At 43.0% G+C, this 21,791-nt stretch overlaps 1 long non-coding RNA gene across 1 annotated transcript; it reads right to left on the minus strand.

The window, feature by feature from the left end:
* Nucleotides 1–754: 754 nt before the first annotated feature.
* LOC130850160 (uncharacterized) lies at nt 755–21,791 on the minus strand. The gene is made up of 3 exons (XR_009052846.1): nt 21,736–21,791; nt 1,539–1,670; nt 755–825 (listed from the first exon to the last, which is right to left on the minus strand). It is a non-coding gene; the product is annotated as an uncharacterized LOC130850160 (long non-coding RNA).

Raw genomic sequence — 21,791 nt, forward strand, 5'->3', positions numbered from 1 at the left:
CTGAGGTCCTACCTTGGTCTTCTCCACACAGCCCTTGCAGGGCTTGGCATCCAGACACTGACTACTGGCCTCATGTCTGGGTCCTCCCTTATTCTGAATCGCCCCAACTGCCTGCCAGCTTGTTGGGAGGAGAAACATAGTATGCACTTTAATTCTAAAGTGTATAGACTTTAGAATCAAAGGTAAAAAAGAGGCTCTCAGATTACATTTTTAAAAAATGATATTAACATCCTTTTCCACTCTATCCAGTAACATAATGTCTACAGAGACATTTTTGAAATGAAAGGATAAAGAGAATTTGACAATAAGGAATAGGAAAACACATACAGGTAAACCAAAGGAAAGGTGGGATAGCAATTTCAATAACAGACAAAATAGAATATCATATGATTATATGAAAAATGGTCATAAGAGACAAGGGGGGACATTATGTGCTGTTTTAAGACCCATATATCAAGAACCATGAACAAATGTGCACCTAAGAAGATAGCCTGGAAACATGTAAAGCAAGCAACAGCTTATAAAACTAGCAGTGTCACACATCCCCCTAAGAAAAGGACTGAGCAGACTTTGGTGATGATCAGGCTAACCTGACCTCATGTCTTTTTTGCACCATCTCCTAGCCACGTGACTTCGTTAAGTTGCTTAGCTCTGTGAAGCTCAGTGTTCTCACCTGGAAGACAGGAATAACTTAGCAGAGTCAGACCAGAGCCATCTCTAGAAGCAGTCTGCTATTAACAGAGGTTGTGGGCATGAGACAGGCCGGGACCTGGGACCCTTTGCTGCAGTGCTGCAATACTTTCACCTGGACAAACTGTCCTGGAGCTACAAAATACAAAGAAACTATAAGGGACTAAAAATAACTGCACACGTGCACAGTTGGGGCAAATTCTGGACCAACAATACAAAACGACCAAAAAAGCCTGAGCTGGGAGCAAAAGCAGGGGGTCAAACTGCCCATGCTCCCTAAACATAACACCACAAAGGGCTGGACAACCACCTAAGCCACCCCTCCAGCCCAACCTCTGGACACACCCCTACCCTCACCCCATATAAGGAACCAACTCCCCCTTGGGCAACAAGCAAGGGAACCTGTTGTTTGGTCTTGCTCCCTGCGGCTGCAATAAGGGCTCCCCAAAACCCTTGACTGAATACCTTGTCTGGCCTCTGATCGATGTCTACTGATTAAGGAGACCAAGAACCTGGTCAGTAATAGGCGCACCAGAGCTACTTGAGTCACAGTAAGGAGAGCAAGTGCTTAGGCTGCAGTTGAAACATGGCCACATGGGCTGCCAGGCTCACATGCTGAATAATAATAACAGAGGGCCAGAGCCTAGAAGGGAACTCTCTGTGGCTATGTCCTGGCCGTGTCATTCTAGCAGCCCATGTGGCCGTGTTTCAACTGATGAAACTTAACATTTTGCTAGCTGGCAAAGGAGAAATGTTTACACTGTCTGGCTCTGATATCACAGAGCTCTGTAAAGAAGGGTAAACTTGGAGCTGAGAGACAATGAATTGATAAAAGTACAGATCCTGACCAGTCAGAGTGGATGCCATCTGTAAACAACCAGTTTCTTCGTCTCGTCAGGCTGTGTGTTCTTGTAGTGGCCACATCCTCTTGGAAGAGGTCTCCTAAGTCCTTAATTCCTTCTTTGTCCAGTTCCTTCAGCCTAGAGGTAAAAGCTTATTTTTATTGTACTGGCTACTTCTGAACCCTTTAGGGGTCCCTCTTACTCCTCTTAGTAGTTAATCACCTTCCACTAGTTAACAGTTCTTTATATTAAAGTTTCCTTATTCAAATAGCTGGTGTGATTTCTTTCTCTTTACTGGAAACATACCTGGTATGTTTCTCCGCTAAACTGCAAACATTATCAATGAGTTACTAGGTGTTGTGCAGGGAATCGCTTTATCAGCACAGAGGTATTCCTTAAAGTAGCCCCCCTCTAAAGAACCATTGCCAGCTCTGTTTCCCAGATCCTAGGAGGAATAAAGAGATAGGAAGAAATAGAATCTGAGAAGTGGGAAGAAAGCACAGAACACTTAGCACAAGAAGCTAAGTTGATTTAAATACTAAAAACCTAAGGGAGAGGGGAAAGGTGGAGGGAGGAAGAGAAAATATCATAGACTGAGTTTTAGAATTTGGATTTGGAAAATTTGCTGAGGTTTATTAATTGGATTTCTGTTGATATTCTTTGAGAGATATAAGTAAAGATTGGAATTTAGTTTTCATTACTTTGGATCACAGTAAACTTACAATTTTTTCATGTCTCTGTTTTTGATATCCAAATACTAGTATTATTACTATAGACACTTAAAAAAAATCTATCTGGGAAGTTTTAGGCAATGTTGGAAAGTCCTTATACACCTGTTTTCACCCATCGAAAGAAGAATTTACTTCCTACAAATCCCCTCTTATTTGGCTCTGGAAAATGCCTTCCTTCCTACTAAACTGATTTTTTGTTTTGTTTTGGTTTCATTTTTTTTTAAATTAATTAATTAATTAATTAGGCTCCGTTGGGTCTTTGTTGCTGCATGCAGGCTTTCTCTAGTTGCGATGAGCAGGGGTTACTCTTTGTTGCGGCGCACAGGCTTCTCATTGTGGTGGCTTCTCTTGTTGTGGAGCACAGGCTCTAGGCGCATGGGCTTCAGTAGTTGCAGCAAGCAGGCTCAGTAGTGGCTCACCAGCTCTAGAGCGCAGGTTCAGTAGTTGTGGCACATGGGCTTAGTTGCTCTGTGGCTTGTGGCATCTTCTTGGAGCAGAGATGGAACACGTGTCCCCTGCATTGGCAGGCGGATTCTTAACCACTGTACCACCAGGTAAGTCCCTTGTTTTGTTTAAAAAGACAGAGTAGGCATTCAACTGGGCATAATATAAACAGCACCAGCTTTAATTTCTGTGTGTGTATGTCTGTGTGTGTTTATATTCTGCCCCCAAAACACTAGTAAGGTAAACCAGAAATTAATATAAATTCTCTGTAAGGGGGAGATGGGGATGGGATGAAGGAACAAGGAAGGAAGTGAGCATTATAAAAATAAAATAAAATTTAAAAGAGGAGCACTCTCAGATATAGAGTCAGAGAGACTTGGGTTCAAATTCCAATTCTGCAGCTAACTACAAATTGACCTTTGAAAATTATTTAATCTCTCTCAGCTTCAGTCCCATTAATAAAATCCACGGGAGCTTCCTAGGTGGCGCAGTGGTTGAGAATCCGCCTACCAATGCAGGGGACATGGGTTTGATCCCTGCTCCAGGAAGATCCCACATGCTGCAGAGCAGCTAAGCCCGTGCACCACAACTATTGAGCCTGCACTTTAGAGACCATGTGCTGCACCTACTGAAGCCCACACGCCTAGAGCCCGTGCTCTGCAACAAGGGAAGCCATGGCAATGAGGAGCCCGCGCACCACAACAAAGAGTAGCCCCCACTCACTGCAACTAAAAAGAAAGCCCGTGAACAGCAAAAAAGACCCAACACAGCCAATAAAATAAATAAATTAGTTAATTAAAAAAAACAAAATAAAAAAAAAATAAAATCCATGAGGTTGCTGGGAATATAAAGTAAGATAGCACCAGTGGAATACTTAGTCCAGTGCCTGGCGAATAATAAATGCCTGGTAAAAGTTAGCTGTTGTTGGTAACGTCTTGGCTCAGCATGAAAGAACCAAGAATATGTGAGCCTTGTAAGATTCTAAAGCTTTGTAACTATCCCTTTGTTTGTATTTTTGTTGTTTCCCTGTTTGTCCTGAATTCTTAGAGGAAAATCCTTAAGAGAATAAGGGTGTGTATTTGTCTTCAAGGGCAGCTGGAATGAGGTGTTCTTACTCTGCAGCCATCTTGGAGTAGGATGGAAGAGTGAGAAGAGCTCTAAGGAATAGAGGGGAGATAGAAACAGAATAAGTCTTTGGGGCTTGTTGCAAAGAAAGAAAAGGGAGTCCAGAGCCTGGACCTAGAGATATGAGGGTATTTCTCCATATCCACCATAGATTTCTCCCTTCTTCCTCTTTAATTCTTAAAATCTCTCCCTTCTTGTTTTAGCATGGAATCACTGGGAGATGGTATGGCTATGTAACTTTCTGAGCGTGGCTTAAAAACCCTAGGGTTGTCTTCTTTGTTCCAATCAGGAAACTCTCCCTCTCTCCGGCAGTCAATGCTCCATTGTTTATGAAACTGAGGAAGTCCTTGGTGCAGATTGTATAATCCAGTCCAGACCTCTAACACCCAATGCCTCTTTTTAAAAAGAACCAAAGCCTCTTTTCTTCCTGACATTTCAAGGCCTAATTGAACCCAACAGCTTCCAAGCATTGTGCCCCTTGGCTACCTGCGTGATCCTGGGCAAGTTTTTACACCTCCAGTCTGAGCGTGGGTCCATCCCCAATGGAGAGCAGCAGTGGCAGGACCATGTGGCCAAATCTCTCTCCCAGCATCACATAAGTGGTTTCAGCAGGCATAACAGACAGTTTTGTCCATGTGTTTCCACTGTATGTGTTCCACTGTGAACCTTTTAACCTTCCATCATGTTCTCACATCTTCTGCCTTTGTAAGATTCACAGCTGAGCTGAGTCCTAGCTTCTAAAACTCCTTGGCTTCTCATGTTGCAGGTGAGGCATGGGGCTTGTGGCAGTCAGGTATCTACAGTTGGAGGCTGGCCAACAATGATAGAAATGAATTAATGAATGGTTGCTCACAAAATCTGTAAGGAGGTAGAAGAAGCAGGCTTGGAAACCGTGGAGGCTAGACAGCAGACACAATGTGACCAGGATGCCACCACCCTTGCCAACCATGACCACCATCCTTGCACATTGATCTTAGTACTAGATCACCTCAGCTACCACCACGGATCCAACACCACTGTTTCTATGACTTTGCACAATTCAGAGTCCTGGGTGGTGGTGTCCTAGACCCCGTGTGGTCACTTCAGCAGTGAGGATAAGTGCAAGGTTTTCCACCTTTTCCCTCCTGTGCTATGCATGTGTTGGCTTAACACTCAGGAGATACAGCATAGTTACGCTGGGTTCACGTCCTCTGGTTAACTCTTGAGATGCTGGTGCAGAAGAAGGCTCTGAGTCACAATGGTTGGGGGTGGGGGGCCCACAAAATTGGGAGGGGGGATTTAGACACTGAACAGCAAGGGGCCAAAAAAGAATGTCTCCTGAAGTGCCAGAATCTTGTTTAGTGTTTGTCAAGTGAGTTTTTCAACCAAGCCCTTTGCTCTGCCCTCCTCCACCTTCTCTCCTGTTGCACTCAGGCTTGGCCAAGTCCTGTCATGCTTCAGTACCTGAGCAGGTGCATTTGCTCCCTTCAGTGCCTGGAGTCATGCCATCCATTGCTCAACTCCAACCGCTTGTTGTTTTAACATTGGGCCTCCATCCCCAGAGCCTTCTCCTGGCTGAAGTCTTGGAGTTAAGTTTCCTTTCATGCCAGCAAACCAATCTTGGGACCTGGATTGAAATGACCTTTTCTTTCCTTCTTGGCTCTTCCCTCTGAGGGCCTTCTCTCTAATCACTGGATATGGCAAGAGCGCTAGATTGAAGTCGGGAGACCCAGATGGGTTAGCTGCGGACTTGGGCAAGTAATCTGATTTTCCTGGAAAATTCTAGGGGTGGTGACTGCTCTTGAGCCGCTGAATCACAGTGATGATGGTTCCAACTCTAATGTCTTTTTTTTTTTTTTTTTCCTCAACTCTACTTCTTGGGTTCCTGACTTTCCTGGTTCTCCCACTGTGGATTCTGGTCTGCATCATTTCTATCCCTTTGGTTCATTTTTAACACACCAGTTATGGAGCCACAGTAAAAAGAGTAATTTTCCATTCTTCGCTCGACCTAGAGTCCTCCCACTCAGTGTCGTGCATGCATTGCCCCAGAGCACTCAGCCTGAGGACTCTGACGTTTCCGGGGTCACAAAAGAACAGCAGAGGGGCTGAGTTCTCAGCAAGTGACCCTCACCCTAAGCATGGGGTTAAATACCCTTGTCAGTTTCTCAGTAAACACCCAGAGGATCCTGGTTACATTATGTTCCTTTTTTGACAATATGAACTGCAGCTTTAGCATCGAATCTTTGCTCCTTCGTTTTACCCAGAAGGAGGAAAAAAGGCCATACAAAGAAATCTTTTGTTTATTTTATATACCAGAGGATCCTCTTGCAGGTTTTTCTACTCTGGTGTCTCTGTATTCTTTCTTTCCAGGTTTCATTAAAAAAAAAAAAAAATGGCAGCCATAAAAACAGCCACTGTGTGTTGACAACGTGCTCTGTACCAGGCCTGGTGTTAGGCTCTGGATCTGTTATCCCATGTAACCCTCTCAGTAAACACAGGCGGTGGACACTGATACCCTCTTTCTACTCTTGAGGAAACTGAGGCTTTGAGAAGCCATATGCTTTTGCTCAGGGGCCCTGCCTAGCAGGCCCCGTAGAGTCACCACGCGGCCCCTTGGGTGGGCGTGGTTCACTCTGCTCAAAGTCCTCTCAGCTACCCCCTCTCAGCTACCCCAGGGGTAGAGGAATCTCTGCTGCCTTTCTGATTTTCTTCTTCCCGGAAGCCTCCACGTCTCCTGAGGTTTACCAAACTTCAGCCACCTTCCTGGGAAGGATGTCACAGACTCTCTGTGGAACCTAGGACTTCTCAGCCCTATCATGTTCCTGCTTTCACAGAGGCTACCATGATGGGGGTGGACCCCTGGCCACCCGTATACACTGGACTCCAGAAAAGATGGCTCCAACATCATCTCTGGGCGTTCTTGGGGTTAGTGCAGGAGTGGGATCTAGAAGTTTGCAGAGGCCATTTAGTTCATCTCTTCATCTTTGCCACAATGACCCTTTTTTACTCTAATTCTCAAGTATGATTACAAGCTCAGCTTCTCTCAGACTGCTCACGACAGTTCCCATTTCGATCAGAACCAAATTTGCCTTGTTCTAACCTATCAAGACCACGGATAATTAGTTATGACCTTCAAAATATTAATTTCTTTTTTTAATAAATGATAAAACTTTATGTGCATTAGTCAGGAAACAACTGTAGATTTTGATAGATCCTCATACAGTATTAAAAAAAAGTTTTCTAAGTTTTAGGAATTGATATAAAATATTAATTTCTTTCCCTCTTTTTCCTTCCTTCCCTTAAAAATATGAAGCAAGTGTTTTGGGGAACTGCCTGTCAAGAAGTACACAAACTATGCTTATGGGAGTTATAACTGGGGGGACTCATGTGCTTTTCTTTTTTGCTTTCTCCCTACTAGCTGGAGGAATCTTTTTATCCGGAGAAGTGATTAAAATGGTTCCTGAAGGAATTCAAAGAGAGGGTTAGTATTCAGTTTCTGACATTGAAAATAGGATTTCACAGCCAGACAATAACCTGAACGCTAGGCTTGGAGTGAGGGAAAGGATTTTTCTAAATAATTTAAACTCCCAGTTCGTCTAGATCACAGAGTTTCTCCCATAGGACAGAGAATATAACTCTGTTTATGATTTAGGAGGTTTAGCCAGGAGTCTATAGGTTATATCCGGGCTAGAGCCAGGAAGCTCTAAGGTAGAGGAAATGAACGAGTTTCCTCTTCTCATTCGGGGGCATCGTGGGAAGAAGAGGCCACGAACAGAAGCTGAGTTAGGAGGGAAAGTGGTGAGTTACATGTTCTGATGAAAGGCATGTTGGATAAGCTAGCCCAGGGGGCAAGCGAGGGGGAGCCCAGACCAGGAGCTATGCCGGTTGCAGACATCAGTAATGGGGGCCAAGCGCCCACGTGAGGGCCTGCACAAAGCCAAGCTGCCATCTTCCCAGCATCGTTGCCAGAACCCAAGAGGGACCAGTTGAATGGTTATTTAGACTAAGGTTTAAGCTAGATGGGGCACTCAGTTATCTTTCTCCTCTTTACCTAGCAAATAACAACAAATAAGATGAGAATACGAAAAAAATATTTTCTCTGCACAACCCAGTTGTATGGTGAGGGTATTTAAGCCTGCCACCCTATATTTCAGTGAAAGAAAATCAGCCTTTTCTGTTTCAGGCCCAGTGAGTTCCTTTTTTTAAACTTTCCTGGTCCTAGTTGCTAACCTCTGGATAGTTCCTGAGTGTTTATATATCTCTGAAATTATAGAGTATGTTCTCCTCTTCCACCTTTTCGTCAACATCAGTGACAACAGAGGGCAGGAAAGCTCACTGTTATGGGCTGAAATGTGTCCCCACGAATTCGTGTGTTGAAGCCCAAGCCCGCCGCTCTTCAGAATGTGACTGTATTTGGAGAGAGGACCCTAAAGGGGTGATTAAGTTAATGTGAGGCCTTAGGGAGGGCCCTAATCTGATCTGACTAGTGTCCTTATAAGCAGACAAAATTTGGACACACTGAGAAACACCAGGGATGCACATGCACAGCAGAAAGACCGTGTGAGGACACAGCGAGAAGGCAGCTGTCTGCAAGTCAAGGAGAGAGCCCTCAGGAGAAACCAAACCAGCCAACACCTTGATCATTGACTTCCAGCCTCTGGAATTGTGAGAAATAAGTTCTGTTGTTTTAGCCACTCAGTCTGTGGTCTTTTGTTATGGCGGCCTTAGCAAACGAATACACTCACCTTTCTTTGTTTTTGCCTGGATAACAGAATTGTGTAAGTGAGTGTCCCATGGTTTAAGGGAGCCCCACCTGGAGCCCATTACTGGCACACTTTGTACACTAGCAGGGCATTCTACAGGTCGATGCTCCTGTTCTGAGGATAATGCTAGATATATTGCCATTATTTAGCATAAAAGTGTGGCCATGGCGTGATGGATCTGTGAGCGGGCTGGTGTTAACTGAGAACACATAATTTCTAAGCTTCCTTGCAGCTCTCACCCTCCTGCGTCCAGGCAGAACAGAGTGACAGAGGCACACAAGGATGGCAGCTGGGTAGGGGGTGGCCCTTACTCACTGAAGCCATTTTTCTGTGACAGGTGCTTCTTTCATACTTACAGGGAGGCATGGAACCAGTGGCTCAAAACGAGACACAGTATAAAAAACTGAAATGTAATCTTGAAAGTGGATCGCAGTACAAGATGTGTAGGGAAAAACGTTAGGAAGTTTGTCATTTAGCAGAAACCTTCCAGCTGGGAGGGTGACAGAAACCCTGTGACTTGTCATCTAAAGGCCTGGGATCTTGTGAATATTCTTAACAAGCAATGCTCCTACCAGCTGGAAACCAGCTCCTTAACTGACGTCTGGAAATCTCTAATGGAAATCAGGGGAGGCCCCAGAGAAGTGAGGCTCTGAGAAAACAGGGATTGTGGAAAACACGCCCTGTACAGAGTCACAGGTATTTTTCCTTTTCTTCCCTTTGTTATGGAGATGAGGTTAACCCAAGATATTCTGGGAGTAAGTCAGTCTGAACTCCTTAGCATCCTGCCCTAGGGACCTCGGTCTAAGGTTAAAAGAAGTCTTTCCCTCTTACTTTGTGTCCAAGGTACTCAATCCTTGTCGCATTGTGTGCCTCAGCTAAGAACAGTAGGATCATTCGAAATATTAGGCAGAACAAGCACCTACTGTATAGCACAGGGAACTCTGCTCAATGTTCTGTAACAACCTAATTGGGAAAAGAATCTGAAAAAGAATAGATACATGTATATGTATAACTGAATCACTTTGTTGTACACCTGAAACATACATTGTTAATCAACTATACTCCAATATAAAATAAAAAGCTAAAAAAAAAAGAGAGAGAGAGAAAGAAATATTAGGTAGGGCTAAGAGCATTAATAGGGTGCCCCCTGCCTTCAACCTGTATTTCTGTCCCAGCCCAGAGATACAAAGTTTGACTTCATCTACCCATCTCTCCCTCTCTCTCCATCTCTCTCTCTCTGTGTCTTTCCCTCTCTCTCACTTTTTCATAATCATTCACAGGGCCTCATCCAGAAAGAAGAGCCTTTGCCTCATTCAACCAGAGTCCAGAGGGCAATTTTTTTCTGAACGCGGAGAGCTGTTTTCCTGACTCGGCCACCATCTATTTCGGGGGTAGAATCCCAGGAGATGGTGCTGGGCCCCTGAGCAAATGCTGACGTGTCTGTCAAGACCTTGGCCCACGAGCACATTTGTTCCTCCCTCTAGGCAACGTTTCAAGGGCAATTGTTTTCAGTACACCCAGGTCCTGCTGTCTAGCACCCTGCCCCCTCTTCTCATACTGTGGTTAGAGAAACACCCCAGTTTGCTCCTTGTCCCAGAGCCTTGAAACTCCGTTCAAGGGGAGGGGTGGACAAGCCTTCCGGGCTGTCGGAGGTCTTTGCTATCTGAGCGTTGCAGCAGCAACAGCAAATGGTGGGATCTCTGGCTTTAGATAAACAGGGCCAAGGTTGAGGCAAAGAGTCTTGTTTGTCAGGGGGTAACAGTGCTGGAATCAGAGACGCCTCCAAGATCACCTGGGGCACAAGACAGAAACGAGGAAACTGAGACCCAGAAAGATGAAATAACTTGCCAAGTTCACACAGCCAGTAGTAATAACACCAAGCTGCTCCAATTTACTGAGCACTTACTGCATTAGCTACCGTCGGGCAAAGCATTGTACTCACATTAGGTCTCCCCAAAACAACCTAACAAGGTAGGTACTATTACTGTATCTCTGATTTACAGAAAGGATGTGGAAGCCTAGAGAAGCCAAGCGACTTGCCCAGGGACCCCCGATTGAGCACAAAGGCAGGTTCCCAGCACACATGTGGCCACTACTCTCTGAAGGAAAGAACCTGTTTTGGTGGGATGTCAGAATGCTGGATTTCCCATACCTAAAACACGATTGACAGGTTGCAACTGCTGTTTCATAAGTGATCAGTAAACGAGGGTGCAAAAAAAAAAAAACAAAAAACAAAAAACAAACCTGGCCTCCCCAGGGCGAAAGGATTATACCCTTCAGCTCATCTTTCCACAGGCCTCTCCAAAAAGGCTGTGAAATGTTGACAAATGAGATCAAGTGCCAGCCACTGTGCATTTACTTCCTGATTAAGTGTATCCCTGGCATTTGCAGCTGAGGACACAGAAAAGCAAAAAGAGGATGTTAGCTTTCTCACGGAGTGGTGTGAAATCAGAGTCTCCAGGCAGGTCTGGGAGGTGGGGCAGAACTGGTTTTGTGCCTCTTCTCGACCCTTCCCTCTCACTGCTGTGTGGTATCTTTCTTTCCTTCATGTCCCAACAGCCCCCTACAAAGCCCCACTCCAGGCCGGGAGCTTTGCCCCAGTCCCCCACCCCGCCCCACAACAACATGCCTGCCCCCGGTGACATCTCCCTGGGGCCCTGCTCTCTGCCCCCCAGGCTGACTGATAAGCTGATCCCCGTGACGTGCTCAGGGCAAAGCCTCCCTCCTTTTAGGTAACGTATCTGAAATTTAAAGGGTAGAACAGTCAAGTTTCTGTGCAGTTTGTTAAGAATATATTTGGGGAGCCAGGAAGACCTTGTAGGGGGACCTATAATCACAGTCTGATTCCCCAATTTCTAGGGTTGCCATGTGCCTGATACTCTGTTTCCCCTCCTCCCAGACTCCCAGAGGCAAGATTTCCAAGCCTCTCCCCATGCCAAGTGTATAAGTGAAACACTTACATCTGTGTCCTCACACAAACGCTATACCTAGTGTGGGACTTGGTAACTCCCAGTTGTACCCTGGGTAACTCTCAATTGTCTTTTCTTGTACCCCTCTCCATCCAGAAATGATACTATGCTTAAAGCTATGGAAAATAATATTAAACCAAGATTTTTGAACACCTCTTATGGCTCAGCCTCTATATTTACCTCTCATGTTTATAATGACCCTGAAAGAGATATACAGACTTACTAGGTGGAGCAGTGGTTAAGAATAGGCCTGCCAGTGCAGGGGACGTGGGTTCCATCCCACATGCTGCAGGGCAACAAAGCCCATGTGCCACAACTACTGAGCTCGTGTGCCACAGCTACTGAAGCCCTTGTGCCTAGAGCCCATGCTCCTCAACAAGAGAAGCCACTGCAGTGAGAAGCCTGTGCATCTCAATGAAGAGTAACCCCCACTTGCTACAACTAGAGAAAGCCCACGTGCAGCAATGAAGACCCAACGAAGCCAATAAATAACTAAATTAAAAAAGAAAAAAAAAAGAGGATGCAAAGCTTTAAAAAAAGAGAGAGAAATATTATCATCCCTTTTTATTGGTGAAGAAACTGAGATTTAGTAGCTTGCTCAAATTCTCATAAGTCTGAGAGAGGTGTGTCTGACCTCATGGCCATGCTCTTGCGTCTATGCAAAGACATGTGTCCCTTAGCTCAAAGTTTGCCTGTACCCCAGGCTGAAGTTGACTGGTACTAGCTCATGAGAGCTAATTATTTAATTTTCAGGAATTTTGCGAGCCAACTGTTAAACACAGCCATTACTGAAAAAACAAATTATATAAACTTATAATAAGATAAATTATAGTAAAAACAAAGGTATTAAACACTTAAAACTTGCCACTATTATCTATGCTGTTAAGGTTATTTACACTTGTTTTATCTGTACAGTGGAAATACTGAATAATGCTGGACTATTGCACTCTCTTCTCAAGTGGGTGTTCAGTGATAGCACCTTGGTATCTTGATCAGCCATGGTGGGACTAGTAATATCATGGAAATTGGAAAGGTTACAAATCAGGGCTTTTTCTTTCTAGAGAGCCAGTTGTTAAACATTTACTATCAAGCCATTGCCCTAGCTCATTACCTCCTCATCACAGACAGCAAACCTTTAAATCTTGGGACTAAAAGAACACATAAATCTAATTTAGTGTTCTCCAGACTTACTATATGTTGGGCAAAACTATTTTTGTCAAATACCAGACCGAAGCCTAGTATCGGAAATAAGGAAAAGCAAAGTTGAACTAATTGTTATTTCAAGATTTTAAGATTTGTGGGGGACTTTTACATGTCAATATCAATAAATGATGAAACGTAATTTTTCTCCCATTTCTCTGACTATGACTTCTTTGAACTACATGGGTAATTCTTCTCCTAACTGCTCCCTGATCATTGATATTCACCAAAGTCCCATTCTTGACCCCTTCTTTGTCAGCGTGCACCTCTGTCTGATTTTCATTCCATGTCCTCAGCTATCGAATGGATGTATATCAAGTGTTGGTTTCTGAAAGGGTCCCAATAAATAGCATCTCTTTTTCCCTTTCACGTTCTAAATAAACTAAGAAAAGAAGCAAGGAGTTAAAACAGATACTAAAAATAAGCAACAAGAAAATATTGTATAGCACATGGTATAATAGCTATTACCTTGTAGTAACTTTTAATGGAGTAAAAACTATAAAGATACTGAATCACTATGCTGTACACCTGAAACTAATATAATATTGTAAATCAACTTACTTCAGTAAAAAAAAAGGATACTAAAAACATACAAAAATCAAATGTATTTCAACACACTAGGAATGAACAATCCAAAAAAGAAATGAACAAATCCATTTACAATAGCATCAGAAAAGATTGAACTACTTAGGAATAAATTTAACTAAGACTTGCGTACTGAAAATAGGAAAACATTGCTGAAATAAATTAAAGAAGACCTAAATAAATGGAAAGACATCCTGTGATCATGAATTGGGAGACTTAATTTTGTTAAGATGGCAATACTCTGCAAAGTGATCTACAGATTCAATGCAATTCTTATCAAAATCCCAACAACTTTTTTTTTTCAGAAATGAAAAAGTTGACCCTAAAATTTATATGGACTTGCAAGGGACCCAAATAGTCAAAACTATCTTGAAAAAGGAGAACAAAGCTGAAGAACCCACTCTTTCCAACTTGAAAACTTACTACAAGACTAAGGTAATTAAGACTGGTGCTGACATAAAGATAGACACAGGCCAATGGAATAGAGCTGGGAGTTTAGAAACAAATTCATACCTCTATAGTGAATTGATTTTTGACAAGGGAGCCAAGACAATTCAATAGGGAAAGAATAGTTTTTGTAATAAATTTTGTTGGGACAACAAAATATCCAAAGAATGAAGTTGGAGCCCTACCTCACACCATAGGCATAAATTAACTCAAGATGGATCAAAGATGTAAGATCTAACCCAGAAAACTCTTAGGAAAAAATAGGGAAAAGCCTTCATGACTTTGGATTTGGCAATAAATTCTTAGATATGACACCAAAAGCACAAGCACAAAAGAAAAAAAAAACATAAATTTGACTTCATCAAAATTAAAACCTTTGTCATCAAATGACACTATCAAAAATATGAAAAGGATGGGAATTCCCTGGTGGTCTAGTGGTTAGGATTTGATACTTTCACTGCTGTGGACTGGGTTCAATCCCTGGTTGGGGAACTGAGATCCTGCAAGCTGCACTGTGTGGCCAAAAATAAAAAAAAAAAAAAAAGGAAAATTAAAAAAGAATACGAAAAGGTAACCCATATAATGGGAGTAAATATTTGCAAATCATGACCATTCCTAGCAGCATTATTCATAATACCCCAAACAGTAGAAACAACACAAGTGTTCATCAGCTGTTGAATGGATAAATAGAATGTGGTATGGCCACACAATGGCATAAAAAGAAATGAAGTACTGATATATGTGACAACATAGGTGAATCTTGAAAACAGGCTAAGAGGAAAAAGCCAGTCATAAATGGCCACATGTTATGTGATTCCATTTATAGGAAATGTCCAGAATAGGCAAGTGCATAGAGACAGAAAGCAGATCAGTGGTTGCCAGGGACCGGAATGAGAGGTTACAGAGAGTGACTGCTTAATGGGTAAGGGTTTTTTTTTGGAGGGGGGGGGGGCAGTGATCAAAATGTTCTGGAATTATATAGTGGTGATAGTTACCCAACACTGTGAAAGTAATAAAAGCCATTGAATTGTCTACTTCAAAATAAAATGGTGAATATTATTTTATGTTAATTTTACCATCAATTTAAAAAATGAAGATGAAAGTACCATGTTTATTACTGATGGAGCAGACTAGAGGACGTTAGAGGACTTAGCTTGGCATGAAAGCCAAATGGGCCTGCCAACTGAGCCCCCCAAATTCGGCAGACTTACCACACCCAGTTACAGGAGACACTGGGTCTGGGAGGATTTAGGAGGGAGAAGAACAGAAGGTAACTTGTCTACTGTTAGGCTCCCTCCCAAGAGGAAGAAGAAATTGCATAGCCATGAATACTGGTTATTTCCAAAGTTATCAATCAGGTGTGAAACTACTGCTCCAGGGGTGAAAAGAAAACAGAGGCAGAGAGAGGCCAGGTGTTATGTTCACTGAACTCACTACACATAAAAGGAAGCATGAGGAGAAGGGATGACATTTTCCTCATTACTAATATGCACTTAGATGTAGAAAATAGAGTTTCTTTGTTTTGTATACCAATGTGTACCTTTGTTTTACTGGATAGCCAGAATAACAGTGATACTTAGTCTTACAAATCTATGAAAACATAATCTTATCTATGAAACAGAAACAGACTCACAGATAAAGAGAACAAACGTGATTGCCACGGGGGAGTGGGTGGGAGAGGGAGGGACTGGGAGTTTGAAGTTAGCAGATGCAATATTATATATAGAATGGATAGACAACAAGGTGCTACTATATAGCACAGCAAACTATACTCAATATCCTGTAATAAACCATAATGGAAAAAGAATATGAAAAAGAACATATACCTAGGTATAACTGAATCACTTTGCTGTACAGCAGAAATTAACACAATATTGTAAATCAACTATGCTTCAATAAAATAAATTTAAAAAAATACTTGGTCTTGAAATTAAAGGTATCTCAGCCTCTTTTGGTTTACAATAATTTCTTTTTGATTAAAAAGTCTCTTTTAAGTAAATTTTCAGTCCATTTCCCTGCCAGAGCTCTTTCTCCGCTCTCGCTCTTTTTCCTTCAAAATGGCTCTGTGTTTGCAAGGAGCTCATATAATGTCATGGCAGGAGGTAAGAAGCTCTGGATCTTCATGCTGGTCAAGGGGGCTTTGCTGGTTTCTGATGCAGTGAGGTGATCTAACCCGATCCCTGAGTGTTTGGTCCTGGTGCCAATCAATGAAGTCTGTAGCAGTAAAGTGTGCTTGGTTTTCTTGGCCATACACAGGGAGTTGAGCTATATCACAAGAGCATTCGATGGTGTGGGACCTGCAGAACCTCGGAGTTTCAGTCACACCCTCTGCCACAGCCCATACTTGGGTTTCACAGTGATGTTTTCTGTGGGTAACCCTGGTTTCGTTTCCTTCTCCACTGGGCAGGTGGGGCACGCTGGCAGCAGGGTGGTGGGAGCATGTGGGAACACATCATGGTAAGACAACGGAGAACCCAGAAGCAGTAGCACTATCTCAGGCATATCCATCCAGTGCCCTGCCTTTGACACATCATTCTGCCTCTCCCTGCCATGTTGGATGTGATAGGGAAGCAGAGCACTGGCTGCAATGTTCTTTGACTTTCTTTTTTCTTTTTCTTTTTTAAATTCATTAATTTATTTTTATTTATTTTATTTATTGGCTGTGTTGGGTCTTTGTTGCTGCACATGGGCTTTCTCTAGTTGTGGAGAGAGGGGGCTACTCTTCATTGAGGTGCACTGGCTTCAAATTGCTGTGATTTCTCTTGTTGCAGAGCACGGGCTCTTGGTGCATGTGCTTCAGTAGTTGTGGCCCACAGGCTCAGCAGTTGTGGCTCACGGGCTCTAGCGCACAGGCTCAGTAACTGTGACACACAGGTTTAGTTGCTCCACGGCATACGGGATCTTCCTGGACCAGGGCTGTAACCCGCATCCCCTGCATTGGCAGGCAGGTTCTTAACCACTGCGCCACCAGGGAAGCCCTGTTCTTTGACTTTCTTTGAACAAGTCTGGGGTCCCGTTGGATTTTGGATTATCTCATCTTGCTCCTCTGCAGCAAAATATTTTTAAAATATTTAGTGAGTTTTTTTTGCATCTGGCCTGGGACATTTGCCACCGACCTTCTGTCCTTTCTCCTACATTTTCCTCCTTTTCTCCTTTCCTTTTGATGTGACATGGAATCCACCAATCAGAATGGATGCTGATCAATCAGAATGAATATTGGCTGATACCCATGTGCTCTTAGCTGAACAATCATGACAACTCTCAATGGTCTGACTTGACAGGAGTCACCCTTTGCACAGTTTGCTGCCACAATTCAGAAATTCTGTCTCCCTTTTGATAACCCCTGACTTTCAAAACTATTGTTTCAGTATGGACTGAAAAGAAACTGATAGTCAAAGCTGAGGGATGACTTGCTTGCACACCTGCCTGGCATCCCATTCTTCCCTCCCTGAAGCACTGAATCCCATTGATCCCACTGGGAGTCACAGAACACCATGATTTAAAGCAAAAGAAAAAAAAATCCATTGAAAATTTCCAAAAGTAATATTAATAAAGGGTCATACTTTATAAACACAGAGTTTTAACCCATCTGCATATACCCAAATACCTTCTGGACTTCACCTGGATCTTCTACAGGCATCTGAAACTCAACATGTCCTAAGCTTGGCTTGTCATAGGCTCAACCAAATCTGCTACTCCCTCCATACTCTTCATCTCAGTAAACTGCAATCCAGTGGTACCGATTAAGAATGTGAATTCTGTTCTCAGACTGCCTGAGACTAAATCCTGATTCTGTCACTTACTAGCTGTGTGAACTTGGACAACTTAATTAACCTCTCTGTGCCTCAGGTTCCTTGTCTATAAAATGGAATAAAAATGGTATTATCTCTGACTTCTTAGGTGGCGCAGTGGTTAAGAATCTGCCTGCCAATGCAGGGGACACAGGTTTGAGCCCTGCTCTGGGAAGATTCCACATGCCATGGAGCAACTAATCCTGTGCGCCACAACTATTGAGCCTGTGCTCTAGAGCCTGTGAGCCACAAATATTGAGCCCGTGTGCCACAACTATTGAAACCCACATGCCTAGAGCCTGTGCTCCACAACAAGAGAAGCCACTGCAATGAGGAGCCCATGCACCACAATGAAGAGTAGCCCCCACTTGCAGCAACTAGAGAAAGCCCGTGTGCAGCAAAGAAGACCCAACGCAGCCAATAAATAAGTAAATTTATTTAAAAAAATAGTATTATCTCATGGAGTTGTTAAGAGGATTAAATGGGTCAATTCATATAAAGTGTACAGAACAGTGCTATATGATGTTAGCTATATAAAACTGCATCTCTAGCCACGCAGTTACCCAGGGAAGATACTTGCGAGTTAGTCTTCCTTTCCTTTTGCCCCATCTCTAACTAGTCATCAGTGTTTACCGACTTTTAGTTAACACCTCTTGAGTCCATTCCATTTCTAACCCCTTTGCTAGTGCCTTAGTCTAGCCCACTATCATCTCTCATCTGTTTCCTGCAACAGACTTCTAACTGGTCTCCCTTCCTTTCATCCTTCCCTTCCAGCTTGTTCTCCACGCTCTGGCCAGAACATTCTCTTCAACATGCAATTCTAATCAAGTTACTTCCCTAATGAAAATCAATGATTGGTTTCCCACTGTGGTCAGGATGGAATCTCACACCTGAATGGTCAACTCTGCATTGCACGCACACACCCCCACACACACACACACTTCTCTCCTCAACCTCGTATCACTAGACTCTCCTCTCATTTTAGGCTTTACTTCTTTTGTGCTATTTACAGATTCATCACTCCCTTCATTAAGATTCCTTCTGCCCCCTTTCCACCTTCAGAACCCAGCAGAAATCTCCCATCTCCAGGAAAAGCTCCCTAAACCCTAGTCTGGATTAAGTGCCCCTTCTCTGTTCTCTTCAAGCACTGGAATTTCTCTCTGTCCTAATGCTTCTCCTGCTATTTTATAACTATCTCTTAACTTTTCTGTTTTCCCACTAGACCAGCATTTTCTTGAGAGCTGGAGTTCCTACCCTGAATGCCTAGCACCATGCTTAGTATATAGTAGGTGTTCAATAAATGTTTGATAAATGAGTGGAGGTTTGTTGGGTGGACACTACTAGAAGGAGAGAACCTTCTAGGAGCTGCAGATGGCTTGGTATGCAGGCTCACCTCAGAGATACTGCGAGTTCAGGCCACCGCAGTAGTGTAGATATCACAATAAAACAAGTCACAAGAATGCTTTTTGGTTTCTCAATGTACACTAAAGTTACGTTTACTCTACACTGTAGTCTGTTAAGTCTGCGATAGCATTAAGTCTAAACAAACAATCTACGTACCTTAATTTAAACATAATGCTGTTGTAAAAATGGCGCCTATAGGCTCGTTTGATGAGGGGTTGACACAAACCTCCAATTTATTAAAAAAAAAACAAAAACTCAGTATCTGCAAAGTGCAATAAAGTGAAGCACAATAAAACGAGGTCAGGCCCGCAACTGGAGAAAATGGTAATCAGGTGAAAGGAACATAGTCAAAATCTTCAGTCACCAGCACGGGCTCTGGTTAATCACAGGGATACCGGTGGTACATGCTGTCTGAATATCAGTTCTGCCCACGTGCAACCAGCAGGAGATAATGCTAGAGAGAGGAAGAGGCCCGATTATAAAGGGCGCATTATGATTTAAGCTAGTGTCTGAACTTTGTTCTGTCAGCAGTGGGATGCTGCTGAAGATTTTTGATGTGAGTGACATTCAGATTTGATTTTAGGAAGATCACTCTGGCTATAATGTTGAGCACAAGTGGAAAGGCAGCAAGAATGGAGGCAGGGAGGCCCATGCGGAGGCTGCCAGCACCAATGTTGTAGGTTGCCACATGGTTCTAGATGCTGCTGGGGCTCCACAGAGAAAGTGGAGTGCTGTCTCTGCTCTCTGGATCCTCAAAACACAAGGAGCCAGACACTCCTCAAGTGACTGCCCCATGGTGGGACTAATTTTGGGGGAAAGGAAGGTACAGAAACACTCAGGTTAGTAGGGGAGCATTCTGAAAAGTGGAAGTGAAGCCTTCAGTGGTTATCTCCCTTCCATCTCTGGCATATCCACTCTGTTCAGGGCAGAGTGTTTTTTTGTTTTTGTTTTGTTTTTCTAAGAACTTTTATTGAGATACAGTTGACATACAATAAGGGCAGAGCATTTTAATTAAGGCATCAAGCTATTATGGCATGTTTTTTATTTATTCTTTTTTAAAAAGTTTTATTGGAGTATAATTGATTTACAATGTTGTATTAGTTTCAGATGTACAGCAAAGTGAATCAGTTATACCTATACACACATCTACTCTTTTTTTAGTTTCTTTTTCCATATGAGCCATTACAGAGTATTAAGTAGAGAATTCCCTGTGCTGTACAGTAGGTTCTTATTAGTTTGTGGCATGCTTTTTAAAACTTCAGATTTCAAGTACTTTAGTTATGTTTGAATGGATATATTTTAACATTTGGGTGAATAGGCTATTCTGTAAGAGATGCACAGGAATGTCAGTTTAACCCAAGAAGTTGGGCTTATGCTGAGCCAACCAAGTCATTGTAAGCCTCTCATAGAACCATAGAGCTCTTATCCTATTATTCGCATCAGAGTCAAAACTCTCAGGAGTTCTATTCAGGGCCAGATGGACCAGTGATATCATCAGTGGTTGAATCTACAAGGTAATACTTCAGCTCTCATTTCTGCAGTCAGACCCATAAGGATCTGAATGCTGGCTCTTCCACCTACACAGCTGTGAGAACTCGGGCAGTCATATAACCTCTCTGACCTTCAGTTCCTTTATTTATAAAATGGGAGGTAAAATAATAGTAACTGCCTCATAGAGTTGTTGTGAGGATTTAATGAGACACTGCATTTAAAAGTCTTTGGCGCAGGGTAAATGGTCACGCCATATTATTTAATTTAGAGTATTGACATGATTTTGGGCAAGTCATTTATCCTCTTTAAGCCTCAGTTTCTTCCTTGATGAAATGGAGATAATGCTCACCACTGTATTTTTAGGCTCCACCTAAAGCCCGGCACACAGTAGATGCTCAAAAAGCCCGGCGCACAGTAGATGCTCAAAAAACATTTCTTAATAAACGAATGAAAGAGGAGGAGGAGAGAAAGATGAATGTCTTCTGTAGCTATCTTACAGATTGTCAGGAGGCTCCGGTGAGATAGGCCTGAAGAAAGCCTTCTGTGGACAGTGAAATGCTATTCAAAAATAAGCTAAAATTACGAGTAGTGCTTTAGAATAAAGGAAGTTCCTTGACTGGAGTGTCTTTCCAGATCTTTATTCACTTTGCCTCATATCTGGGACACCGCTCCTTAGCCTTGTTCAATGGACTCTCCAGGGGTCTAATTATTTGGCCCCCAGCAACTCAGAGTTCCTAGGTTGAGCTCCCTAGACCGGGCTGCCTTTGTGGTACAGTGTCACGGGCAGGTGGAGGACCTCCTGACCCTTGACGTGAATCTCTTTACTTAACGGGGTATGGCCTTAAATCCCCAAATTAGAACTTTGTTCCTCAGCTTATTGAACAAGGGATGTGCCCTAAGTGAAAATGCATTACTTACCTCAGTGTGGATTAGTTCATTCCTTCCCTTACTGAGAGTGAAGTTTGATAAGAGAGGATTCAAAGTGCAAGAGATTTGGAAGCCACCAGGGAAAAATGGACGTAGAAAGGTAATCCTACAGGGCCTGGGAACTCCAGAAGGTTTTGTGCCCCACGTTCTGCCATATGTGCTGATTTTTAATCTCTCTTTTCCAATGACCTTTGTGGCCAAGTGACTCAGGAGATCAGTGTAACTTCTAGAAGTATCACATGACTTTAGGTCCCCACAAAATGGGTGAATTACAATTACACTTCCCCACCCCATCCCCAGCTCTGGAGTTAGACAATCCAGGTTCAAATTCAGGCTCTTTTACTTACCAGCTGTGTGGTCTTGGGGAAGTTATTGAATCTACTTCTGCCTCCTTGCTTTTTAT

Source organism: Hippopotamus amphibius, chromosome 3 (assembly GCF_030028045.1).
Source record: "Hippopotamus amphibius kiboko isolate mHipAmp2 chromosome 3, mHipAmp2.hap2, whole genome shotgun sequence".
NCBI classification, from domain to species: domain Eukaryota; kingdom Metazoa; phylum Chordata; class Mammalia; order Artiodactyla; family Hippopotamidae; genus Hippopotamus; species Hippopotamus amphibius.